The sequence below is a fragment of the Podarcis raffonei genome, chromosome 4 (assembly GCF_027172205.1).
Source record: "Podarcis raffonei isolate rPodRaf1 chromosome 4, rPodRaf1.pri, whole genome shotgun sequence".
NCBI classification, from domain to species: Eukaryota; Metazoa; Chordata; class Lepidosauria; order Squamata; family Lacertidae; genus Podarcis; species Podarcis raffonei.
In genome coordinates this window covers 5,836,256-5,855,397 of record NC_070605.1, presented here as the reverse complement: position 1 = coordinate 5,855,397, position 19,142 = coordinate 5,836,256, and the positions used below count along the sequence as shown (strand labels likewise).

General features: G+C 46.1%; 1 protein-coding gene across 2 annotated transcripts in view; it reads left to right on the top strand.

The window, feature by feature from the left end:
• PDE2A (phosphodiesterase 2A) overlaps positions 1-19,142 on the top strand; it is a 384,874-nt gene that overhangs the window by 233,710 nt on the left and 132,022 nt on the right. The window lies entirely within an intron of this gene.

Below are 19,142 nucleotides of genomic sequence, written 5' to 3'. Positions count from 1 at the left end.
CGAGATCTGCTGGGGAGAACCTCCTCAGCAGGATCTGTGACCTTCTAGCAATAGTGACCCAGTTATAAAATCCGCTCCCTGGAGATTCAGCTGGCACAAATTCTGCTAACCCTTGGGTGCTGCCTGAAATCCTCTCTTTTTTCCACAGGCGGTTTATAATTAAGACATTGGCCTGATTGGTGGTATTTTACAGAGAGCTGGTGTTTTATTCAATTGTATTACGTAATTCAGTATGTTTAGAGAGAAGATTGAGAGGAGATATCGTCAAATATCGAAAGGGCTGGCATACAGAGGATGGAGCAAGCTTGCTTTCTCCCACTCCAGAGGGTAGGACTCGAACCCGGGGCTTCAAGTCACAAGAAAGGAGATTCTGACTAAACGTCGGGAAGAGCCATTTGATGGTCTCTCTTGGAAATTGGTGGGCTCTCCTTCCTTGGACGCGGGTGGCGCTGTGGGTAAAAGCCTCAGCACCTAGGGCTTGCTGATCGAAAGGTCGGCGGTTCGAATCCCCGCAGCGGGGTGCGCTCCCGTTGCTCGATCCTAGCGCCTGCCAACCTAGCAGTTCGAAAGCACGTCAAAGTGCAAGTAGATAAATAGGGACCGCTTACCAGCGGGAAGGTAAACGGCGTTTCCGTGTGCTGCGCTGGCTCGCCAGATGCAGCTTTGTCACGCTGGCCACGTGACCCGGAAGTGTCTTCGGACAGCGCTGGCCCTCGGCCTCTTGAGTGAGATGGGCGCACAACCCTAGAGTCTGTCAAGACTGGCTCGTACGGGCAGGGGTACCTTTACTTTTACCTTTTACCTTCCTTGGAGGTTTTTAAGCAGAGGCTGAAGGCCATCTTTCATGGATGCTTTAGCTGAGATTTCTACAATTCTGTGAGCCTGTGATTCCATAATTCTATTTTTACTGATTACCTTGACAGTTTTGACCTTGTAAACTGCCCTGAGATCATAAGACAAAGGGTAGAATATAAGGTGTATTTTTTATAAAAAGTAAGTTAGTAAATAATCTTCTGACCCCACAGTTGTGTGAAATTAGTCCCCATCACACGCACGCATGCATAAACACCACCTCACCCAACTTTCATGCCTCTTGCACAAAATACAAACTCTTTGCAAGTACAGTCATACCTCGGGTCGAAGTAGCTTCCGGATGAATATTTTCGGGTTGCACTCCACGTCAATCCGGAAGTAACAGAGCACGTTACTTCCGGGTTTCACCACTCACGCATGTGGAGAAGCTCAAAATGACATCACACACATGCGTGGAAGCAGCGAATCGTGACCTGCGCACGCGCAGATGCACGGACATGGGTTGCGTTGACTTCAGGATGTGAACAGGGCTCCAGAACGGATCCCATTCACATCCAGAGGTACCACTGTATTTTTTTTCTGGCAGTTTTGCCCTGAGCAGTTGGGGTGTTCGTGAGCATGCCGAGACATCACAGCAATCCAGCCAATGGTGGGAGAGAGTGACTCAGAGATGGGCGGGCAGGTGAAAAGCAACAACTGGCATGTGGGCTTTGCTGTAGCAGCAGCTGTAACGAATCGTGTTATACAAATGTGACCTCCCCGAATTCTCCAGCCTTTTTGCATGCAGTGATTGCATGCAGGGGTTGGACTAGATTGACACTTGGGAACCCCTTCCAACTCTACCATTCTGTGACACTGGGGGCATTTTGCTGGATATTCTTTGGGGGCAGTCGGAAGAGTTTGGCATTGAGGAGCTGGAAAAAGCAGCTCAGAAAATTACCTTCTGGGGAATTTTGGCGCAGTTACAGTCCTTAAAGCCAAACATAAAGTACATCCTTGAGAGATGTCAAAGTTTCTTTTTCTTTTTTAAAAAATAATTTTTATTGAGTTTTCCACTTTTATCATATTCACATTTTGTTGCATAATTCTATAGCTTAATACATTACTCTATAAGAGCATTGACCTCCTTCCCTCCCTCTTTCTGACTTCCACACATCTTTCTATATTCTTGTTGTTATTGTTTAGTCATTTAGTCATGTCCAACTCTTCGTGACCCCCTGGACCAGAGCATGCCAGGCACTCCTGTCTTCCACTGCCTCCCGCAGTTTGGTCAAACTCATGTTCGTAGCTTCGAGAACCATCTCGTCCTCTGTCGTCCCCTTCTTCTTGTGCCCTCCATCTTTCCCAACCTCAGGGTCTTTTCCAGGGAGTCTTCTCTTCTCATGAAGTGGCCAAAATACTGGAGCCTCAGCTTCAGGATCTGTTCTTCCAGTGAGCACTCAGGGCTGATTTCCCTAAGAATGGATCGGTTTGATCTTCTTGCAGTCCATGGGACTCTCAAGAGTCTCCTCCAGCACCATAATTCAAAAGCATCAATTCTTTGGCGATCAGCCTTCTTTATGGTCCAGCTCTCACTTCCATACATCACTACTGGGAAAACCATGGCTTTAACTAGACGGACCTTTGTTGGCAAGGTGATGTCTCTGCTTCGCTTTGTTTGTCCATATTCTTAGCATTTCTATAATCACTTATTTACCTTCTATCATATTGTAGTATTTCACCTTGTTATCAGTAAATGAGTTCCTTGTGTATACATTACAAAACATTTCATTTCAAGCCTACAAACTTGTTTACAATTTTCTTCCATGTAAAATATAAATTTGTTCCAGTCCTTTTGAAGCAGTTCGTCATGCTGATTCCGGATCTTAAATCCAAACATAAACTACATCCTGAGAGTTTCCACCTTGGCTTGAGAGACGTCAAAGTTTCAGTGGCAGACATCCCAAGGAGGGGCTCACAGTAGCCTAAAGTGGGCTAGAAAACAGGGAGAAGGAATAGGAAAAGAAGGGATGGAAAGAAAACACCCTGTGACAGAACGGCAGATTGTGTGACATTGCAAATGAGGGAATAATTCATGAATAATGGCAAATTTGCAAGTTCAAGATGAACAATTTGCCAGGAAGAGGACAAATGTGACAGGCCTGCCTTCCTGGCTTGTTTTTCTCTCCACCCACAGCGGCCAGGCAGACAGGAGAGTCCCCAGGAAGTCTTACGAACAGGGAAGATCAGTACATCCGCCCTCTGTCATTATGCCTGCAAAGCTGAAATGTTGACAGTTGCCCTTTGGGTGATTCTGGCTAGTAGCCAAGGATAGATCTGCCTGCAATATTTCCCCCAACTCATATTTGTTGGAAGATTCAGAACTGATGAAGGAAAGTGCATAGTTAAACTGTGGAACTCCCTCCCACAGGACGGAGTGATGACAAACACCAATCCAGGTGGCTTTATAAGAGGACAGGACAAATTCGTGGAGGAGGAGAGGGCTATTGATGACTACTAAGCGCAATGATTTTGCTCTGCCTTCACAGTCAGAAGCAGCGATGCCTCTGAACCCCATTTGCCAAAGACCACAGGAGGGGAGAGTGCTGTTCCTGCGCTTGAATCCTGCTTGCTGGTTTCCCATAATGACGTAAATGTAATAGGCTGTATAATAACAATTGCAAACTGCTTGCCGATCAGAAGGTCAGCGGTTCGAATCCCCGCGACGGGGTGAGCTCCTGTTGCTCAGTCCCAGCTCCTGCCAACCTAGCAGTTTGAAAGCACACAGTGCAAGTAGATAAATAGGTACCACTCTAGCAGGAAGGTAAACAGTGTTTCCATGCGCTGCTCTGGTTCACCAGACGCGGCTTAGTCATGCTGGCCACATGACCCTGTATGCTGTACGCTGGCTCCCTCGGCCAGTAAAGCGAGATGAGCTCCGCAAACCCAGAGTCGTCCGCAACTGGACCTAATGGTCAGGGGTCCCTTTACCTTTTCTCATAATGTCAAAATCAGCATCGTGACCTAACATATTAAAATGTAGCTTATTCAGTTAACCACCAAGTCCAAGTGGTACCTCGGGTTACAGACGCTTCAGGTTACAGACTCCACTAACCCAGAAATAGTACCTCGGGTTAAGAACTTTGCGTCAGGATGAGAACAGAAATTGCATGATGGCGGCACGCCAGCAGCCAGAGGCCCCATTAGCTAAAGTGGTGCTTCAGGTTAAGAACAGTTTCAGGTTAAGAAAGGACCTCCAGAACAAATTAAGTTCTTAACCCGAGGTACCACTGTATGTACAAAATGAGATTCCTATTTTGTCAGTCCCGTAGTGCATTCCTTTCTAATTTCTTCATCTTCTCTTGTATTTTCCTATCTGACGTATTCCTTAGAAGAGTACCATGAAATAGTCTTGCACATTAAGTGTCTAATGAAGATGATAAGGTTGTTGGACATTAAGAAACTGGCACTGGTAGATGTTGGCACAGGTAGGCAAGACAAGGATTCCTGGATATTCCCCTGTTTCACCACAAGGGGCTTCATCAGCTGTCCATGGTTCTAAATCATATGGATTTGCACAATATAGGCATTCTAGTGGTTTTGGTTTCCCATAATGGGCATCTGATTGGCGATCGTGAGAACAGGATACTGTACTTGACGGGCTGCTAGCCTGATCATTTAAGGGCTCTTTTGATGTTCTTAAAGGTAAAGGTACCCCTGCCCGTACGGGCCAGTCGTGTCCGACTCTAGGGTTGTGCGCCCATCTCACTCTAGGGGCCAGCGCTGTCCGGAGACACTTCCGGGTCACGTGGCCAGCGTGACTAAGCGGCAGCTGGTGAGCCAGCACCAGCGCCGCACACGGAAACGCCGTTTACCTTCCCGCTATAAAGCAGTACCTATTTATCTACTTGCACTTGGGGGTGCTTTCGAACTGCTACGTGGGCAGGAGCTGGGACCAAAAGACGGGAGCTCACCCCGCCGTGGGGATTCGAACCACTGACCTTCCGATCGGCAAGCCCTAGGCACTGAGGCTTTTACCCACAGCGCCACCCGCGTCCCTTTTTTGATGTTCTTATGTTGTATGAAAAAGCCCCTGGTCCAGCCCAGCCGTGAGACTTCTGTGGGGATGCTGGGAGGCCCTTGACCTCCCGCCTTGCCAGGCTCGGCTGGCTGCCAGCTCCTCTCCCTGTTGGAGGCCAGCCTGATAACCCCTGCTTTCATCTCAGCCACGACAACTTAGCCCGTTGTTCACGGCATTCCTAACTCTGCATCTGATGGAGCTCACCAATGACGTCTCGCTGTGTGGAGAGGCAGCTTTGGAGTCAAGGTCGTAGGCTGTTAATGCACAAGATTTGACAGCGAGCAGTAAGAATAAATGCACGGGTCATTGCACCCAACCTAGAAAAGGAGGGTGGTTGCAAATGGATAGGCATGGAGCAGCTTTTTAAAGAAGGAATATTTGCTGAGTGGAACTTCATCTGGGACTCTGCTGCTGGTGGAGAATTCAAACAGGATTTGCACCCCTGCAAAATTTCCCAAAGGGCCAATGAATCACAGAACTGTAGAGTTAGAAGGGACCCCTGTTGAATGGTTTATTTAAATGTAAAGGTTCATCATTGTTGCACCCGATGTGTATGTCTTTAAGGGGCCAGAGCAAGGGCCAGAGTAAGATAACGAGACCCAGCTTTACAGCTGTGAAACGTAGCAGGTGCTGCTGAGTTGTATTTGATTAAGGTGTGTCAGCATTTGGGTGTAGTATATAAGGAGCAGCACCTAGCTCTCCCATTACCCTGGGGGATGGGTTGGTGGTTGGGTCTGGTTTGGTTGTTAATGTACTTAGTGTAAAAGGAGTTTTTGTTTTTCTTATTAAAACCTTATTTAAGTTATTTTTGAGTCCTTTCTTTTTAATGCATGGTCTCCCCAGCAAGCTCTCTGCAGCGTTACCATACTGCAAAAAGCCAACATCTTTGGTTATGGGCCCAGCTGCTGAGTGGATGACTGCATATTTTTGGACTCTGAGAAAGGTTTGAAAACTCCTTCTCCTGTTAGCGTAGTTCTGTGGGTCTGGAAGAGTTCCAGAATGGTTGACCGGGTTCCTGAAGCTGAGAAGGCTCTGGTCTTCCCACAGCTAACAGATGAGAACTATAGTTTATGGTCTTTTCGGGTGGAGGCGCTTTTGACCTCTAGAGAAGTATGGACCTATGTAACTGATGACCCTCCTGACCCTGTGACTAATGCTTGGTCAAAAGGAGATGCAAAAGCCAGGGCGATAATTAATTTGGCAGTCAGTGACCAGCAAGTAGTCTATATAAGAAATAAGAAAACTGCCAAAGAAATGTGGGACAGTCTTGCAGCAGTGCATGTTAGAAAAGAGTCAGCATCTGCATTGACATTTTTCAAGCAGTTGTACCAGACGAAGTTGCAGCCTGGTGGTGATTTGGCAGCACACTTGAGATGTCTGGAGGCAATACGCGGCGAATTAATTCGAAGGGACATGGACATACCTGATATTCAGTATGTTTTTATCATTCTATGTTCCCTTAATGAGGACTTTGATGGTATAGCTAGCCAGATATCTGCTGTTCCACCAGCACAATTAACTGTGGAAGGGGTAACGGCAAGATTATTGGGCGAGTTGGATAGAAGGGAGGCTTGTGCCATAAGCACTCCTATTTCCAGAAAGAATGAGGAACGCCATATGCAAACCTGTGGTGATACAACTGCATTTAAAGCTGCAAAGCGTTGTTGGTTCTGCAATAAACAAGGACATTTTGCAAAGGACTGCAGATCCAAAAGAAAGCAAAGTACTCCCAAGCCTGTTTCTGTTCGTCAGTCACGGTTGTCAGCCCAGCAGCCGACATCGTATAGTAGAGACAGAAACGAGCCGCGAGTTTTCCATGCTAGGACAACAGATCGTAAAAGACTTAAACGTGCCAAGTGGAAGTCTTTTGTTGTGGACTCAGGAGCATCTCAGCATATTTGCAACGATCAAAGCTTGTTTATTTCTTTCGAAGAGGAAATTGGTAATGTACATTTAGCCAATTCACAAGTCTTGCAGTCGCTTGGCAGGGGTACTGTTAAACTTGACTCTTTAAACATTACAATAGCGAACTGCATTTACTGCCCGTCAGTGGACAATTTATTGTCAGTAAGGTGCTTTGCTCGTCAAGGCATAACTGTGCGTTTCTTAAAGTCAATGTGTGAGTTTTTTGATGGGAACAAACGTCTATTATATGCCCGGGAATCTGATGGTTTATATAGACTGTATTTTCGCACCTACTCCCAATCGCCTATAAATTGCAGAGCAGCACAGTCAAGCCAGGGGTTGAGGAATGTAAGGCCACATTCCGGGTGTGTCCATGAGGCGCACAGAATTCTGGGACACCTGAATTTTGCTGATGTAATTAAGACAAAGAATATTGTTAATGGCCTCAACTTAAAACCATGTAAATTTTTTATGCAATGTCTATCCTGTTGCAAGAATAAGATTAAGGTTGCACGCAAGGGTAGATGCTCAGATAGGAAAGTAACTGAGCCATTTGAGCGTGTACATTGTGATTTAGTTGGGCCACTCCCACCATCATTAGGAGGTTCTAAGTACTGGCTTACTCTGATAGACCAGTATAGTAGATATTGTTGGACTTATGCAATAGCTGAGAAGTCCCAAGCATTGGAGAAGTACAAAGTTTTTTGCAACTGGGTAAAAACACACTTTAACAAACCAATTAAGAACCTATTTTCTGACCGGGGCGGGGAATTTGTTTCTGAGGATTTTGAGAAATTCCTGGAAGCGCAGGGGACTACTCATGAGTTATCTTGCCCCCGAAGTCCCTGGCAAAATGGGCTTGTTGAAGTTGTGCAGTGTGACCTACAGGCAGGGGTTAAAACGTATCTGCACGATGCTAATCTGCCCAAATACCTTTGGGCTGAAGCGCTTAATGCGTTTTGTTATGTTAGAAATCGCAGTTATCATTCTGGTTTAGATGTCACCCCCTATGAGAAGCTTTTTAAAAAACGCCCTAATCTGAAATACCTACGCATTTGGGGTTCAGATGTAATTATGCATTATCCCGCTAAGCAGAAATTGGGTGAACGTAGTGTCCAGGGAAAATTAATGGGCTACCAGCAGGGGGCATACAGAATTTACGTACCAGCAACTGGCAAATTTCATATTACCAGAAGCATGATACAAACTGTAAATTGGAATGGAGTTGCTGTCTTCCAAGATACTGATGGTATAGATAATACTGAGGAAGAAGAGGAAGAAGAAGCAGCAGCAGGAAATGGTGCTTCTGAATTAATGGAAAAAGACAAAAAGTCTGTTGAATCTGATTTGTTTGATGATTTAAAGTCACAGGCACCCAAGGGGAGGTTAGATTCTCTTGAGTTTTCTGATCGTGAGCTTAGCCTACAGGCATCTCTTCAATCTGACAATGGTTTACAACCTGAAACTAGTGGTTCACTTAGTCCCATTAAGTCTGAGGAGTCTGACTCTCCTTCCGGACTGAGACGTTCAGATAGAAAGAGACAGAAGCCACAACGTTTTGCAGATGAACATTTTAATACTGTGTATGCCAATAAGGCAGTTTTTGAGCCAAAAAGCTACAATGATGTTCAGAAATTACCTAAGCAACAAGCTGCAAATTGGTATAAAGCTATGAACTCTGAGATAGCTTCTTTAAAAGAGCATAACACTTGGTCTCTTGTACCACAAACCCCAGATATGAGACTTATTGATTCAAAATGGGTTTATAGAGTTAAAATGAATGACAAAAATGAAGTTGTAAGGTACAAGGCTAGATAGTTGCTAGGGTTCTCAACAAATTACAGGTGAAGATTATGATTTGTGTTATTCACCAAGCGTAAAATTTGAAACAGTTAAGCTTTTGTTAAAAGATGCATCACAACGTGGACATTCTGTTTTGAAAGACATGTACAAAGTATGCTTTATGTTTTTGTTCCACAATGATGAACCGCAGGGGAAATGTTGAATGGTTTATTTAAATGTAAAGGTTCATCATTGTTGCACCCGATGTGTATGTCTTTAAGGGGCCAGAGCAAGGGCCAGAGTAAGATAACGAGACCCAGCTTTACAGCTGTGAAACGTAGCAGGTGCTGCTGAGTTGTATTTGATTAAGGTGTGTCAGCATTTGGGTGTAGTATATAAGGAGCAGCACCTAGCTCTCCCATTACCCTGGGGGATGGGTTGGTGGTTGGGTCTGGTTTGGTTGTTAATGTACTTAGTGTAAAAGGAGTTTTTGTTTTTCTTATTAAAACCTTATTTAAGTTATTTTTGAGTCCTTTCTTTTTAATGCATGGTCTCCCCAGCAAGCTCTCTGCAGCGTTACCATACTGCAAAAAGCCAACAACCCCAAGGGTCATCTAGTCCAACCCTCTGCAATGCAAGACTCTCAACTAAAGCATCCATGACAGGTGGCCATCCGATCTCTGCTTAAAGACCTCCATGTCAGGAAACTCCACAACCTCCCGAGGGAGACTGTTCCTCTTTCGAACAGCTCTTACCGTCAGAAAGTTTTTCTTTATGTGTAGTCAGAATCTCCTTTCTCGTAACTTGAAGCCATGGGTTCGAGTCCTACCTTCCAGAGCAGGAGAAAACAAGCTTGCTCCCTCTTCCATGTGACAGCCCTTGAGATATTTGAAGGTGGCTATTTTATCTCCTCTCAGTCTCCTCTTTCCCAGGCTAAACAGACCCAGCTCCTTCAACCATTCCTCATAAGGCTTTGTTTCCAGTCCCTTGACCATCTTGGTTGCCCTCCTCTGCACACATTCCAGCTTGTCAACATCCTTCTTAAATTGTGATACCCTGATTTGGACACAGTATTCCAGGTGTGGTCTGACCAAGGCAGAATATGGTGGTACTATTTTCCCCCCTTGATCTGGACACTAGACTTCTGTGGATGCAGCCTAGAATAGCATTAGCTTTTTTTTGCTGCTGCATCACATTGTTGACCTAGTGGCATTCTTAATAAATACTTTAGTAAGCATATAAGATTCAGATAAAATTAAGGCCTTCTTCACACAGTGCACAGTTAGGTGGTTTGTTTTTTTTACTGTTTATTGTACTTCAAACCTCGAGGTTCCCCTTAGAATGCTTTCGCTTCCCCCTGGACCCTCAATGGTTCCAATCCTGTCTGCATCTGAGTTTACTGTTGGACAATGTGACAAAAGAAATAAAGGGAGGGGGGATATGCAGGAAAAACAGCAATTAAATCTCCTCCACCTCATATCAGAAGCAGATGATTACAGTCTGAACACATACGCACAAATCAATTTAATGTGCACGATTTAGGCTTGAGACATACACTCAGCAGTTCCTTAGTGTGTAATTTGGATATATGCCCCCCCCCAAAACCTGCCGACCCGTTTCCAAAGAGGAGCCTGATTCTATTTCACTCCCTCTCCAACTCAAGTGTGGTTACCTGCTCTTGCACTCTTTGCCAGTCCTATGAATATTGCATCCTGCGTGCGTCGAGGAGTATGGGGAGTTGGAGAGTTACAACCTTCCAGTAAATATTCAAAACGCAAAAGGTACATTTTGGATTCGGTCTCATCCAAGCGCCTTAAAAAATTAACGGTTGCCTTAAGCAGTGTGCACTGTCAGCGGAGAACTTCGGGTGACGCTCGCTGGGGCGGACTCTGTCAGATGGGGTCTAATTCACACACAGAGAGCAGCGCCTCTTGAGAAGGGGATGTGGGTCCATTGCAATATGCAGCACTGCCCTTGAAGCTGCAGCTAGCGCAGAAGGCAACAGCAAGGCAGTTTTTGGGTGCCCATGATAGATCCGGTCTGGTCGCCTCTCCTCAAAACGGAGGTGGCAGAGAGTTGGAAAAGGGCAAACAGAATGCTCAAGGAGGTGGAGTGAAAAGCTGCAGCATTTGAGTAAGGGAGAAAGAAGTGACACACTAGAAGCTTATATAACGTTGGAAAATGCCAACCGCTTCTTCTACCTGGGCAGTTATCTTTCCACAAGGGCCGATATTGATGCCGAAATCCAGCATCGCCTGAGCTCTGTGAGTACAGTTTCCCCCCAATTGAAGTGCAGAGTATTTGAGGACCAGGACGTTCGCAGGGAAACAAAAATGCTTGTCTACAAAACTATTGTACTACCAACCTTACTGTATGCTTGTGAAACATGGACCACTTATAAACGCCATCTCCAACTCCTTGAAAGATTCCATCAACGGTGTCTCCGAAAAATTTAACACAACACTTGGGAAGACAGGCAAGCTAATACCAGTGTACTGGAAGAAGCAAAGATCACCAGTGTCGAAGCCATGATTCCTCAACATCAACTTTGTTGGACTGGTCATGTTGTGCGGATGCCTGATGATCGTCTTCCAAAGCAACTACTCTATTCTGAACTTAAAAATGGAAAGCGTAATGCTGGTGGTCAACAAAAGAGGTTTAAAGACTGTCTCAAGGCAAATCTAAAAAAAATGTAGTATAAACACCAACAACTGGGAAACACTGGCCTGCGAGCGCTCCAGTTGGAGAACAGCCTTTACCAAAGGTGTCATGGGCTTTGAAAACACGCAAACTCAGGATGCAAGGGAGAAACACACTAAGAGGAAGGCACACTTGGCAAACCCTCACCATGATCAACTCCTGTCCAGAAACCTATGTCCCCAATGTGGAAGGATGTGTGGCTCCAGAATTGGTTTCCACAGTCACTTATGGATTCATTATTAAAACCGTGTTTATGGAAGACAATCTTACTTGGCTCTGAGTGATCGCCAAAGAGTAAGATATAATTATGCAAGACATAGAGAAAGCAGAGAGAGAAAAGTTTTTCTCTCTCTCTCATAACACTAGAACTAGTTGGCATCCCATGAAGCTGATTGCTGGACCATTCAGGGCAGATAAAAGGGAGTCCTTCTTCTTGCAGCACATTGTTAAACTATGGAACTCCCTGCCACAGGAGGCAGCGATGGCCACCAACTTTAAAAGAGGATTGGACAAATTCATGGAAGAGGAGAGGGCTAGGGATGGCTGCTGGACATCAGGACTAAGCTGTGCCTCCATGGACAGAGGCAGTGAATACTTCTGAATACCAGTTGTGGATACAGCCATAGTTCATCTGCAGAAGATGGATGATAGATTAGATAGCTGTCAAAGGGGGTTGATCAAATTCATGGAGGATGGCGCTTTCGATAGCTGGCAGTCGCGACAGGAACCTCCATCTTCGGAAAAGGAATGCAAGAGCAGCTAAGCAGATCGGATGGCAGAGTTGGAAAGAGAGCAAAAAAGAACCAAGATCCTTTTCAAAGCACCCCTGGCTGTTTGGGTGAGCTCTGCAAAAATTGTGGGAATGTTCAGGGATTCAGGAGAGGATATATTGCTTGATTACAGCCTTTCCAACAAGTTCCACAATTTAGCAGAGAAACATTCCCCTTTTTAAAACTAACAGCGGATGCGTTTGCTCAGTCCCGCTAAAGCCTCCATAATAACTGTCCTGGTATTTTCCCCTTATTCCCTTATAAAAAAAAGACACGACACAGTCTTCTATAAAAGTATAAAAAGAGTTTACTCACTCACATTCTGTTCACAGTTGGATCCCAGAAGGCAGACTTAGCTTAGAAAAGTAACATACACCTGGAAACTATCTCATAAGGAGACAGTCCCTTTGTTGCTTCTTCGACGAAAGTAGTCATAGAGAGAGAGATGGCAGACAGTCCTATATTTTTGTTACCTGCACAGGTGAGGCCACGCCCACCTCTAGTCACATGCAGAGGAAGTCTGTCCCAGACAGGAGATACAGGAATTTCCAACTGGCTGGTCCAGACATCCCCTTTTATGTCCACTCTAGGGATGTTGTACAGTGGTACCTTGGCTTACAGATGCTTCAGGTTACAGACTCCGCTAACCCAGAAAAGTACCTTGGGTTAAGAACTTTGCTTCAGGATGAGAACAGAAATTGCGCAGCAGCGGCGCGGCAGCAGCGGGAAGCCCCATTAGCTAAAGCGGTGCTTCAGGTTAAGAACAGTTTCAGGTTAAGAATGGACCTCCAGAACAAATTAAGTTCTTAACCCGAAGTACCACTGTACTGGACTGCTCTTGTGTTTCACATCCCACAAAAATAAAAACCCAAATAGCTCCCTAAGGGACCCTTCCGTCCTGTGTTTCTCACCTGAATTAGGCACATTAAATAGATTTGTGTAGATCTGTTCATACTGATGTAGCTACTGATATAATCTGCGTCAGGAAGGGTCTTGCTCGGGTTGCCATGGGGTGCCCTGAGACTCCAGGGGCAGCCTTATAGGGGTGCTAGTGTTGTACATGGTGGCTCCTTAGTAATCTGCACCGATTCCCGGCCATGATGGGCACATCGGCTCCCGGCTCCGATTTCAATCTGCCAGCATTGCTGATCTTGCAGTGCTTCCGCGGTGACATTTTCGGAGGGCACAATAGCACAGCATCAATCACAGCTGGGGAACAAACAACAGCAGCTCCACGCAAAGGCAAAAGGTCGGGGCAGGCGTAGACGTAAGAAAATGCCCTCTCCAGCTGTGGGGGGAGCCGCCCCCCACCCATGCAGTGCCCTCTCCTTTGTGCATGGAATATGTTCCAATTTGTATAGTCCCTCTCAATCTTTCTCTTTGATGCCTGTCAGATTTCCTACTATCCTTCTCAAAAGAGACAGCAGCAGCTGTCAGATTTTTCAGAGGTGGGGAATCAGCTTGTAGAATCACAGCATTCTAGAGTTGGAAGGGACCCCTGAGGGTCATCTAGTCCAACCCGCTACAATACGATAACCACAGCAAAAAGTTTCCTTGACAGATGGCCACCCAACCTTCGCTTAAAAACCTTTGAGGAAGGAGAGTCCATCACCTCCTGAGGGAGTCCACTCCTCTATCTAACAGCTCTTGTCGCCAGAAGGTTCTTCCTAATGCTTGTCTGAAATCTCCTTCCTCGTCATTTGAAACCACTGGGTTCAGGTCCTCCCCTGTGGAGTAGCAGAAAGCAAGCCTCCTCCATCCAACAGCCTTTCAGATATTTGAAGATGGCTATCAATGCGGGTGGCGCTGTGGGTTAAACCACAGAGCCTAGGGCTTGCCAGTCGGAAGGTCGGCGGTTCGAATCCCTGCGATGCTCTGCCCCTGCTCCTGCCCACCTAGCAGTTCGAAAGCACGCCAAAGTGCAAGTAGATAAATAGGTACTGCTCTGGCAGGAAGGTAAACGGCGTTTCTGCGTGCTGCTCTGGTTCGCCAGAAGCGGCTTAGTCCTGCTGGCCACATGACCCGGAAGCTGTACGCCGGCTCCCTTGGCCAATAAAGCGAGATGAGTACCGCAACCCCAGAGTTGGCCACGACTGGACCTAATGGTCAGGGGTCCCTTTACCTTTATCAGGTCCCCTCTCTGTCTTCACATACACCCTCAATAAGGCTCAGTTTCCAGACCCTTGGATCATCTTGGTCGCCTTCCTCTGCCCACTTTCCAGCTTGTCAATATCCTTCTTCAACTGGGGTTCCCAGAAGTAAACACAGGATTCCAGGTGGCGTCTGAGCAAGGCAGAATAGAGTGGGGCTCCTATTGTCCTTGACCTTGCACCCGTTGAAGTTCCCATGGGCAGCTTAAGAGTATAAGAATAGCTTGCTGGGTCAGACCAATGGCCCACCTAGTCCAGCATCCTGTTCTCACAGGGGCCCACCAGGTGCCTCAGTGGGGAAGCGAGCAGTAGCTCAAGAGCATCTCTCCTCTCCTGGGGCTTCCAGAAGTTGGTAATCCTCTTATACAGTGGTACCTTGGGTTACAGATGCTTCAGGTTACAGACGCTTCAGGTTTACAGACTCCGCTAACCCAGGAATAGTACCTCGGGTTAAGAACTTTGCTTCAGGATGAGAACAGAAATCGCACGGCGGCAGCAGGAGGCCCCATTAGCTAAAGTGGTGCTTCAGGTTAAGAACAGTTTCAGGTTAAGAACAGATCTCCGGAACGAATTAAGTACTTAACTCGAGGTACCACTGTAAAGCCATCATTTTAACCCCTGCAGAAGCGAGTCACACAGTTTGACCCTGTTCTGTGTAAAGAAGCATTTCATTTTATCTACCCTAAATCTTCAGATACATTGGATGTCAAAGAGAGAGAGAGAGAGAGAGAGAGAGAGAGAGAGAGAGAGAGAGAGAGAGAAGTGCTGGATTTACGTATAAGCTAAACAAGCTATAGCTTAGGGCCCCACTCCCTTCGGGGCCCTAAAAAAAATTAAAGGAAAAAAAACCTGTATGTACATTTCCAAAATATAAGATTTATAAGATATAAAATCTATATTAGGGGTCAGCAACCTTTCCCAGCCATGGGCCAGTCCACCGTCCCTCAGACCTTGGGGGGGGGGGCGTGACCATATTGGGGGGGGGGGAGTGAACAAATTCCTATGCCGCACAAATAACCCAGAGATGCATTTTAAATAAAAGGACACATTCTACTCAAGTCATAACACGCTGGTTCCCGGACAGTCTGCGGGCCGGATTTAGAAGGCGAATGGGCCGCATCTGGCCCCTGGGCCTTAGTTTGCCTACTCCTGATCTATATGGTTTACTCATTTCTATATATAGGTTGCTGACATTCTCCATGCATTTCAGTTCAACAGTTACTTTAATAAAATACATATTTTGTTATGTGCAAATGGCTTGAGATACCTATTAGATCCGTGAATTATCATATAGCATATATTCAACACAAGAAACAGTGACAATTTGGTTTTGACAAAGGACAGCTGGACATATAAAGGGCCCCGTTACCTTCAGCAACTTAGGGCCTCATCAAACCTAAATCCGGCCCTGAGAGAGAGAGAAGAGAAGATCCCAACTGGTGATCTGGGTCACTTGATCTTTGCTGCGGTACCCTTTCTGGCCATCGGTCATGGGGGCGCTGCAGTGTGGGTTCTCCCAGGTCTCAAAATCACAGTCCGCTCTAGAAGCAATTTCCCCCCTGTCCAAGAAAACACAGATATCATTGATGAGCTCAAAGCCATCAAATGTTGCTTCCCGGACTGGATCCAGCCAAGTCCCCCAACCATTGTGCCTGCTGGTTTCAGTAGAAGCCCCTCGAGAGATATTTTTGTCCCGTACTCTATCAAACCATTCTGCAATCCTTTAAGCAGGGCAGGAAAGAGAGAGCCCTCTCTGCCCTCTTGTGGGTCAGAGTGAGGCCACCTCTGAAAAGCCGATCTCCATTAGCGCACTTTGCCTGCGTTAGTCCATTCCTTGCAAAACAGTGGTGTGTTTTTTTTTACCTTTAATATCAGTAATTTAGATAGCTGGCATTCAAGGGTTTGGCAAATTGCCCCTTTTGAAAATATATCTCAATGACTAAATGTCTCCAGAGAGCAGGGCTTGAACGACGGGGTTTTTCTTTTTTAATGGCATGGATTCATTTCTTATACAGTACCAAAATGAGGCACACGGTCACTCAGTGTCCATAGCAGAAGCAAATGCCTGGCTCATTTAAGACCACATAGAACCTTTATTCACAATAATGAACTCACAGGTGGATAATGCTTCGGTTTTTGTATTTCTTTATTCTTTGAGAAGGGAACAAGTTAATACTCTATGCTATGCACTGTCTTTCGACTTTTGTCCTTCTCAGTTCTGACGCTTTATGGCTCAAATGTCTGATTCTTTGTTTTCTTTCTTTTTGATAGGTTTTTGTTGTTAACAAATCAAGATTTTTTCAAAAATCATTTTGCTAGGGATCTGCATGTGCACCTCCAGTCACTCCCCAGCTAAACAGTGACTCCTAGCTCTGAGAGGAAGAGGACAGCAAGAAAGACTGAGCGCTACACTCCAAATATTTAAATAATAATAATATTTATACCCCGCCCATCTGGCTGGGCTTCTCCATCCACTCTGGGCTGCTCCCAACAGAATATTGAAAACATGATAAAACATCAAACATTAAAACTTTCCCTAAACAGGGCTGCCTTCAGATGTCTTCTAAATGTCAGATACTTGTTTATTTCCTTGACATCTGATGGGAGGGCGTTCCATGTGGCAGGCGCCACCACAGAGAAGGCCCTCTGCCTGGTTCCCTGTAACCTCGCTTCTCGCAGGGAGGGAACCGCCAGAAGGTCTTTGGAGCTGGATCTCAGTGTCCAGGTTGAACAATGGGGGTGGAGATGCTCCTTCAGGTATACTGGACCGAGGCCGTTTAGGGCTTTCGAGGTCAACACCAATACTTTGAATTGTGATCAGAAACGTACTGGGAGCCAATGTAGGTCTTTCAGGACCGTTGTTATGTGGTCAAAGCGGCCACTTCCGCTGCCGCATAGCTGCCGCATTCTGGATTAGTTGTAGTTTCCAGGTCACCTTCAAAGGCAGCCCCACGTAGAGTGCATTGCAGTAGTCCAAGCGGGAGATAACCAGAGCATGCACCACTCTGGTGAGACAGTCTGCGGGCAGGGAGGGTCTCAGCCTGCGTACCAGATGGAGCTGGGAGACAGCTGCCCTGGACACAGAATAAAGTGCACCCCCCAAGAATCCTGGGAACTGTAGCACTGTGGTGGGTAAACTAGAGTTCCCATCATTCTTTGCAGGGCTGTTTTAAATGCATGGCATGTGTGCAGCCAATATGGTGCTGTGGTTAGAGAACCTGGGAGTCCAGAGTTCAAATCCTCCCACTTGGCCATGCAGCCTTACCTACCTCACAGGGCTGTTGTGGAGGTCAAATGAGGATGGAGGGGGCGTGGAAAGATGACATACACCACCTTGAGCTCCCTGGAGGAAAGACGGAATATGAATGCAGTGCATCAACAAACCCCAAACCCAGCAAAGTGACAGATCTGTTGCTATTCTCTATCATTGTGGGTTTGTGTGGCTGTTTCTCCTGGTCCTCTGTGATCCCACCTCTCCATCCCTGTTCATCACTGGCAGATGCTAACCGAGAGAGTTAGCATTATGGACTCACAAACTTTTATGTTGCCGTTGGTAAAACGCCCGTAAGAATCTCGTGTGCTGCTGCAACACCATCAATCACACTTGCTGTGACTGAAATGCCACAGCCAGTGAGAGGATCTCTGGTAGAAAACAAAGATGCTGATTTGGGGACATTGTGTGCAAAGCGAAATAAAACCGAACTGAACAGCAATCCCCCGCCCCTTTCTCTTTTAGTTCCTGCAGGCTCTCAGTGCTTATAAACTAGAGAGGGGAAAAAGAAAAGGAGAAATAAGAAGTCAGTACCAGAAAATGAAAAGTAATAACTGTCCCCCGCAAGCTACAGGCAGGCAGAGGGTTGTTCTTTGGTTTCCGATTCGTAATTCCAAGCTGAGCCTTGGTCATGTTTGGGGTGGAGGAGAAATTCAAGGGCCGTAGCTCAGCGGCAGAGCATTCGCCTTGCATGCAAAAGGTACCTGGTTCAGTCCCCAACGGCATCTGCGAGAGACACCCTGTCTGAAACTGTGTGAAGCTGCTACCAGTCAGCGCAGGCACTGCTGAGTTAGATGGGGCAGTAGGTCTGGCTCTGCATAGTGCAGCTTCCACTGTTTTGAGTTTGCATTTGCTAAATACAATAGTTTTATTTCATTTATTTGTTCCCTGCATGTAAGTGGAGATTGTGGTTAATGCAGTGTAATTCTGTCCATCAGGGCTAGGGGGATTTGTGATGGGAGTGTCTCTGGTGGCATTTTGTAACAGCTTCCTTTTAGAGGGGAATGCTGTGCTTTGGGATCAAACCCCGGGGTGGCCTTTCTGTGGACAGCAGGATTCAGCAGGAGGTTGTCATCCGCTTGTGGGGACTGATAACAAGGCCCCAAACCAGCGCTGGCAACACTGATGAACTCAGATCCCCTGAGAATTGATTCTCTACTTGATTCTGACTATGCCTCCTGATGTATATTGTGCTCAAGGAAGTCTGGTTTGGTCAGAATCAAGTACAGTGGTATCTCGGTTTACAAAAAGTCCTGTTTACGAACGATTCAGTTTACGAACTCCGCAAAACCAAAAGTAGTGTCCCGATTTGCAAACTTTACTTTGGTCTAAGAATGGAATCTGAACAGTGGAAGGGCACCGGTGGTGGGAGGCCTCGTTAGGGAAAGCTCGCCTCGGTTTAAGAATGGCTTCGGTTTAAGAACGGACTTCCGGAATGGATTAAGTTCGTAAACCGAGGTGCCACTGTACAGTCAAACCTCAGCTGTAGAACGTAATCCATTCCGGAATAACATTCAACTTCTGAAATGTTTGACAACTGAAAACTGAAAGCAGAAACCTTGATACAATAGGGAATCTCAAAACGGAATCCAGGTAGTGTGTTCGGTTTCCAAAAATGGTTCGAAAACTGGAACAGTTACTTCTGGGTTTTCGGCATTCGGGAATCGAGTTTTGACTGTATACACTTCCAG